Raw genomic sequence first — 8,389 nt, 5'->3', positions numbered from 1 at the left:
CTTGGCAGTGTGACTTCATGAATAAGAAATGAGCCGGCACCTCCTCTTCCCACAGGCAATATTGCGCTCTGGGAAATTAATTGTGGCATTCTTTGGGTGGCCCTGGCTTCTCTGTTGGGGTTTCAGGCAGACAAAAAGATGCTGCACCCAATTGGATACAAAGCATTTATATCCTTTTTAGCTTTGCTCCATGTTGTAAGTGAACAATCGATGGTTCTCAAGTCTCCTAAAAGCTTCTCAAGACCTTTTAGAAATTACTCATGGTGGAAGCCATATGAGGCACTGAGCCACACATAGTGGCCGTGAATTCAGATCATCTCTATTAGAAGAGATCTAATAAATGGAAGAGATCTAAGATACCCTAGGTTTTTTTATTAACAATATGCCTCAGTAATTAAGCACATGGTCTCAGGAACAAAAATATCTGGGTTCAAATCCCTGCTCTGCTTCCCTCCAGCTATATGACCTTTGGCAAATTACTTAATCATTCTGTGCCTCAGTTTCCCTATTGATAATTTAGAGATTATAATAGCATTTACCTCATAGGATTGTTCTGAGGATTAAATAAGTAAATGGACATACAGCACTTAGAACACAGCCAAAGAACTCTACTGACACCAGGCTACAGAAGTGCCAGATAATGTTACCTTAGTTAAAACTAAAGGCGAGTATGCTTTGCTGATGATGGCTATAGGTTTTCATAGTGCAATTAAGATGAAGTAGAAAAATGGGGCTAAGAATAAGAAGTCTTGGAGTCCAGGCTCACTTGTTGCCCAGCTATCTAGGCAAGTCATTTACCTCGTTCTACCTCTATTTTCCCATCTGTTGGATGGGACAAAGGTTGTTTCAGTTATCTCTTACTGTATAACAAATCACCCCAAAATTTAGTAGTTTAAGATAACATTTTATTATGATATAACTTTGTGGTCAGAAATTCAGGCAGGCTTTCAAGCCATCCCTCCAGCAAAGCAACTTACATATGAGTTGGGACTATTGGCTGGAACACCTACATGCAGCCACATTAACATGGTGGCTTCAGGGTTTGGAGTTCATTGCTCCCAGAGACAGTATTTCAAATAGCGGAGAATACAAACTGCCAGCTTCATAAGTCCTGGCTCTGGAAACTGGCAGTGTCCATATTGTGTTAGTTGAAGTAGGCATGGAACCTACCAGAATTCAAGGAGATGGGAGCTGGACTTTGTCTCTGGATTGGAAGACTGTCATGTAATTTTCTTTCTTCAGTTTCCAACATGATTTTGATCTTATGATCATGATGTGTGGACACAAAGTACTGTGTAAACATGGTCCTGGTTAAAGTGAGTTATATAATGCCTTTTTGAATAGACCTCTTTTTAGAGCAATTTTGGGTTTACAGTAAAATGGAGCAGAAGTTAACAGAGATTTCCCACATACCCCTTGCCCCCCACACATATATAGCCTCCTGCATTATCAATATCTATCACCAAAGTAGCATATTTGTTATAACTGATTAACCTACATTGGCACATCATAATCACCCAAAGTCCATAGTTTACATTAGGTTCACTCTTGCTGTTGTTCCCAGTATGGGTTTGGGCAAATGTATAATGATAAGTATCCACCATTATGGTATCATACACAGTAGTTTCACTGCCCTAAAAATCTTCTGTGCTCTGCTTATTCATCTTACCCCAAGGAAACACTGATTATTTTACTGTCGCCATAGTTTGGCCTTCTCCAGAGCGTCATGTGGCTGGAATCATACAATTTGTAGCTTTTTCAGATTGGCTTCCTTCACTTAGTAATATGTGTCTGAGTTTCCTCCATGTTTTTCACGGCTTGATAGCTCATTTCCTTTTAGTGCTGAACGACATTCCATAGTCTGAACGTACGATAATGGATACACTCACCTACTGAAGGATGTCTTGGTTGCTTACAAGTTTTGGCAATTGTGGATAAAGCTACAATAAATATCCATGTACAGGTTTTTGTATGGACATAATTTTCAAGTCTTTGAGGTGAATGTCAATGAATATAATGATTGGAAATTAAAAATTTCTTCTCTGTGAAAGACACTGTAAAGAGAATGAAAAGACGAGCTACAGAAGTGGGGAAAACAATTGCAAAAGACAATTTGATAGAGGACTGTTATCAAAAATATACGAAGAACTCTTAAAACTCAGCAATAAGGAAACAAACAACCTGATTAAAAAGTGGGCCAAAGACCTTAACAGACACCTCACCAAGATATATGGATGGCAAATAAGCATATTAAAAGAAGTTCCAAATCTTATGTCATCAGGCAAATGCAAATTAAAATGACAATGAGACACTACTATACATCTATTATAATGGCCAAAATCCAGAAGACTGACAACACGAAGTGCTGGTGAGGATGTGGAGAAACAGGAATCCTCATTCATCGCTGGTGGAACTGCAAAATGAAATATCCACTTGGGAAGACAGTTTGGCAGTTTGGCAGTTTGGTACAAAACTAAACGTGCTTCTGCCATATGATCCATGTAGTATCTTCTTCAAAGATCTCTTTTAGGCTCATGATGGTGACATTAAGATCTTTCAAGGCTTCAATCTTACTGTCATAGAAATCTGGAGTTTCCAATCTGTCAAAGACTCCAAGCCTGATGGAGCAGGGAAACTTAATCCTTTATTCATGTCAGAGTTATGTAAACATGGAATGTGCTGCTTTGGGGAGGGAGGGAGGTTCCTGTTAGGAGGCATATTCAAGTCCAAGCTGAGTGACCAGTCTTGAGGATTTTCAGAGCAGTCCAGTGTGAAAGGTGGAGCTATCCTATCTGAGAGGTGTGCTTCAGGGATGAGAGTTTATGAAACTCTGATTTCTGGGGAAGGCCCGTAGGTCTTGTTTTCCCCTACCAAAGTGCTGGGAATTAGGACAGTTTATAGTAACCAACAGTGCTTTCTGATCCAACCAAGTGGGGTCTGGGGCTGAAGCAAAGCCTGCCTTTAGGGATATCCCCTTACCCTGGCATGTAAGGCAGGAAAAAGTAATCCACATTTTTGAGCAGCTTCTGTGTGTGGGCCCTGTGCTAAGCATGTTATTTGTAAACCTGGTCCCAATTCAGTCCTCACATCTGGCTTGAAACATGATGTTATTCCTCTAATTTTCAGACGAGGAACTTCAGGCACAGAGAGGCTAAATGACTCGTCCATGGTCCACTGATAGAAAGTGATGGAGTTTGAGATTGAAACCCAGACCTTTTGGAGTCCAAAACTTAGCCTCTTCCCACCTCCCCATTTTCTCACCACTCAGTGGAATACACTGTGCTAGCTGCGCTTCCGTCTGTCACAAATGGCAGAAGCATAATTAGAATAGGATTAGGCCACAAGAGACATTTAATGGAGGTTACTGTGTGAGCACACAGAGCAGCTGAACCTTGGGGAGGGTGGAAGAGCAGTTAAGCTTTGGAATGTAGAAAGCCACATACCTGAGACTGCCATTAGGACATTCTCTGTAGCTCCTGCCTCTGTTTCTCTCTGCATATTGGTGGAATTCTTCTCTCACGCTGAAGATTGACATTATCCATATAACAGAAAGGATGGCCACTGACCACTCCCAGGATTTCTTAGAGCTGTAGACACTGGGTACGTGGTTTTGGAGAGAGTATGTAGAAAGAAGCCGAGATGGAATCACTCAGTCCTGAGTTTAAAAATCCCAAGAGAGGAAGAGATTCATTGGGTCAACTTGGGCCAAGTGTCACTACTGAACAATTAACCATGCCTTAAGGTGGGGTGGGGTCGGGTCATACAGATGGAATGGGGAGAGCGAGAAGATGGAATGGGGAGAGAGAGAAGGAAGGTCTGTGCTGGCCAGCAAGCTGGAATGGCCACTGCATCTCTCAGGTAGGGGCCATTTCTACAGCTGTGGGAGAGCAGAGAACCAAAAATCACATTTACAGCAAAGCAGGTGGCCGATTTCCACATCCAGCCTAAATGAAGTTCAACCACACCCTGGGCTGAGTGGGAAGGCTGCCCTTCCTATGTGTATGTTAGGCTAGCTTCTCTAGAAGATAAAGCCTGGGGCAAAAATTAAAACTGAGATGTTTCATTTGGAAGATGCAAATTCATGTCAGCAAAGGTGAGACACAAGGAAGTAAGGCAAAGAAGGATGTGAAGCCACATTAAGTGGTGTGTTTCCTTGATGGCTATTATGTCAGAAACAGCCATGGAGACACCCAGAAGGTCACTGCACAAGAGCGCTCAGCATGACATGTGGGACTTGGGTGGATGAGCTGCAAGGACAGACTATCATGAAGCAGTCCATGGAGAGAGGAAGAAAGAATGTATGTGTCCTGCTCCCTCTCAACTCCTATTTTCCACTGGTCAAAGTTTTCCTAGTGGGAGTTAACTCTTCTGCACTTCAGGATTGTATCACCCAGTCCTGATGGCAGCCTCTCAGGAGACCAGTTCCCACCCTATGCTGGAGAGTGTTTTCATCCAAGTCTGGAAGAGGTAAGAGGAGCCAGAAACTATAGGCATGGGGCTAGGAAGGGCCCATACTCCAGGACTTGTAGCCAGTCTTCCCTAAATGGCAGAACTGCCTGAGCTCAAGTCAGGCAGGGCAGCAACCTAGGCAGGGTGAGTGGCAGAATGTTCTGGAAGCAGGTGACATCAAGAGCCTTTGAGAAGGCTCATCAGATTTTGTTTGATGCACTGTGTGACCTTAGACAAGTCACTGAATCTCTTTGAGTCTCAGTGTCCTCAACTGTGAAATGGGGCTGATCGTACCTATCTATCTCCCAGATCAGAAATAATATTTGTCCCAGTTGAGTGTTGTGCCTGGCACCTAGCATGCACTCAATACAGAGGAGCCGTATTTGTAGAGTTCAGAGTTCTGACTCAGTTCTGGTGGCATTAGCATAGCTGGATTTCCTGAGGAAAGGCCATTGAGTTTCGGTCGGGTAGAGCTCTTGAGCTAGAATGTGGGGTGCCTTGGGAGCTCTGAAAGGAAGGAGAAAAGAAAGAGAAAATGCCACCCAGAAAGGAACTTCACAGTATCTGTCCATTGCTTTGTCCTCACCCAAAACTGGCTATATAATTTGAGGAGCTCACTGATAAATGGACATGTGGAGCCCCTTGTTCAAAAATCATTAAGAATTTCAAGATGGTGCCAGCAGAGTATTGAACCAAGCACAGAGCATGAGGCCCTGTGTGATTGCAGAGGTCACACACCCCTAATGCCTGCCTTCCACTTACACGTTGCCAGAGTGCAGTATGTGGCGCCAGAGCTTGGCAATGTTCTATTCTCCCCAGCAACCTCTCTCCCTACCTGCACCAGGCTTGATGGGGTCTTGGAAACGTCCAAGGAGGGAAAGGGATGTTGGAGCTGATTGAAAATACCTCTACCTGAGCTCCAAGTGGTGTCATGAACAAGTACATACATAATATAGCAGTTAAGTGCAAATTTGGAATGTGTATGTATGTATAAAGTTGCTGTTGCATGGTTCTAGTAGTTACAGGAGTGTTGCCATGGTGATTGGCAGGGCCAGCTGTTGTTTCATTTCCCCCAAAGAAGTGTATGGTGGTAATAGACCCCTGGAGAGTCCTCCTGGGACAAGGAATGATGTTAAAAAAAATCTGCCAATTAATGAACAGGTAGTATAAACTGACTTCATACTCATTTGTTGTAATTAACAGGATTTTACAGGCTTTTGATGAGAAGTGGTTAATTTGGTATAGAAATGTGGAGGGTGGACTACTTTTGGAGCCTGGGTTTGAATCTGCACTGTGTCACTAAATAGCTGCATCACTTAACTCCTCTGAGCCTGTCTCCTTATTTAGAAAATGGGGATCATTACACCAAATTTGGAGGAGCATTCAAAAGAAAGGATATGAAATGCTTAGCTCAGTTTCTGGAGCATTGTAGATGGATACTACATGGTTGCTATGATGCTGAGATATTAATGAAATCATCATCATCATAATCATCATAAAGCTTCCATTTATTGAACGTTTCCACCTATATGTCCCTATGTTGTGTACGTTATCTCATTTAATCTTTATAACAACCCTATCAGTAAGTCCACTGTTATCCTCATGTTATAGATCAGGACACAGAGGTTAAGAGATTTGCCTGAGGTCACACAGCTAGTAAATGACAATGTCAGGATTCAAATTCAGGCAGTCTAACTCCAGAGCCCCGGCTTTTAACCCTTATACACAGTGCCCCTGGGATGAGGATTAATAAAGACATGAAGCCTAAGAGACATGCATTTCTGGCTTTCAATTGGCTCTGAAAGATTGGTCCTTGATGAAATGGAAACTTTGCTCCCTTTTGTAGCAAGGGCAGTGGTGGGGTGGGATGAAGGAGGGAGATTGTTGTAATAAGCACGTCTGATGGGGGCTGCACTGTGGACCAGCCTTGCTCTGTCTCAGGGGTTCAGCCTTCTCTTCCTGAGGCTGTCCTGCTGATTCCTCTGGAGTTGCAGCAACTCCTACCCTGGCCTGATCCATGGGTCAGAATCAGGGTCAGGATGAGTCAAGGCTGAATCATTGACTACTCACTCTAATGGCCCTTCCTCCCCAGGGCTCTGTTGATGCCGACCTTTGTCCTCTTCCAAACTAAAGAAAAACAAGTAAGCATACAAGCACAAAACCAGCCCATTGGACTTCTTGCTAATCCTATTTGGTTATTTAAGTGTGGCAGGTACCTTCTCTCCTCAGGGCCTTTGCACATGTTTCTACTCTCTCCTCCCAGGCTTCTCTTTGCAGTTCTCATTCTCAGTCCCATTTACTGTTGGACGAGTTCCTAATCACCCTTCATATCTACATGTAAATGTTACTTCTTCAGGGAAGCCTTCCCTGATTATCTTCCACTCCAGACTCCAAGTTCCCCTTCATGTACTCCTACAGTCACCTGTCTGCCTTTTGTAGCACTTAATCAGAATTTTAATTAAATGATTATGAGTGTAATGATTTAAGATTTGTCTCTCTCAATAAATGTTTTATTCACTATTGAATCCCCAAATGCTTATAACAATGGCTGACTCTGAATTTGTTAAATAAATGAACTAGCAAGTAAAACCTCCAAAATCTCACCATCCACCCTGGGGGAAAATCTTATGCTTTGCAAGGTGAGCCCTTCATAACTTTCCTAGCTTCCTTAATATTGTGGTCCTACTAAGTGTTCAGGAGAAAGCAAACAAAACAAAATTATTACATAACTCAGTAGTTTGAGAAGGAAGAGCAGAAAGTAAAATTATTAAGCATCTACCACATATCTGGGCTTGTGTTTCTCATTGTATCCTCAAAAACCCTGCAATATAGAAGAAATTACTTGCATGTGACAAATGAGGAAACAAAAAAGAAAAAGGACAGAGCATTAGGACATGTCAGTCCCTTACTCTGGAATTCAGTGTCCTCTTCTGTAAAATGGGGTTGGGGATGAGTGAGCGAGGCAACCCTTAAGGTCTGTGCCAACTCACTTTCCTTTGGAGGTTTTGTCCCCTATTGTTTATTTGTGTGTGTGTGTGTGTGTGTGCGTGTGCATGTGCGTATGCAAGTGCACAAAATCATCTTGGACAGGAGCTATGTCATTAGCTTGAATGCTTGGGCCTCAAACCCTCAAAGGAGGCACCTTGGATAATTACATTATGGAGTTTGAGCAGGGGTGTGTGTGTCCTGTGCACCCTGGGAAGGCTGTAATGTCTTGCTCAGCTTTTACTCTATTCCATAGAAAGGATTATAAAGGGATTAGATGCAAATGCACTTAAGATTTGGCTGATTTAGGCTTGTATTCCCGCACTGATGGTTGGGATATTTATTCAACCTGATATTGCAAGATGTTTTTCCTAGGTGAGAGCAGGCACTGCGATAAATGATAATGCAATCAGTAGCAGCAGGCAAGATGAGAAGATAATCATTTGCCTCACCTTCCTTTTGCTGGTTCTTTAGATTTCATCAGTGTTTCCCCCTTTAAGCCTTAGAATCACTGCCCCTAAAACTCTAAGGAGAAAATGAAATGTTATTCTAATTCTCTGGGCAGTTGAGCCCCTGACATTTGCTAGAATTCCTTTAATCTTGCCCAAAACATTCAACTGGGAAGGAAATGGGAAAAAAATGTTATGAGCTGGGTTTAGCAGGCAGGGACCCACCTTCAAGAATGGGTCTGAGGTCTTTTCTCATTCCTGGGGTCATTCTTTTACTGGGCATTAGCATTTTCCAGGAGGATCTATCAAATGTTTCAGTTATTTGACTTTTGCAGGTGCAAACAGACTGTTAGGTGAGACTGGAAAACTAGAAGCTATTATGCAAGTTGGAGAAATACCAGAAGAACATTTTAAATGGAAAACAGGGATCAAGAGAGGTTATGCAAAGGAGAATGTGGGAGAAAGAAACACAGGAGTGGTTGTGGATCTGTGAGGGGATGAGGGAA

The 8,389-nt window shown here is 42.7% G+C and overlaps 1 long non-coding RNA gene across 1 annotated transcript; it reads right to left on the bottom strand.

Annotated features, from left to right (window-relative positions):
• Positions 1-891: 891 nt before the first annotated feature.
• On the bottom strand, positions 892-5,440 carry LOC144334516 (uncharacterized). Its single transcript, XR_013404475.1, has 3 exons — positions 3,444-5,440; positions 2,490-2,618; positions 892-2,054 (listed from the first exon to the last, which is right to left on the bottom strand). It is a non-coding gene; the product is annotated as an uncharacterized LOC144334516 (long non-coding RNA).
• Between the last annotated feature and the right edge of the window lie 2,949 nt (positions 5,441-8,389).

The sequence above is a fragment of the Macaca mulatta genome, chromosome 14 (assembly GCF_049350105.2).
Source record: "Macaca mulatta isolate MMU2019108-1 chromosome 14, T2T-MMU8v2.0, whole genome shotgun sequence".
In the NCBI taxonomy this organism is placed as follows: Eukaryota; Metazoa; Chordata; class Mammalia; order Primates; family Cercopithecidae; genus Macaca; species Macaca mulatta.
Note: the sequence above shows the minus strand (reverse complement) of the source record. Positions and strands in the feature narration are given on the sequence as shown.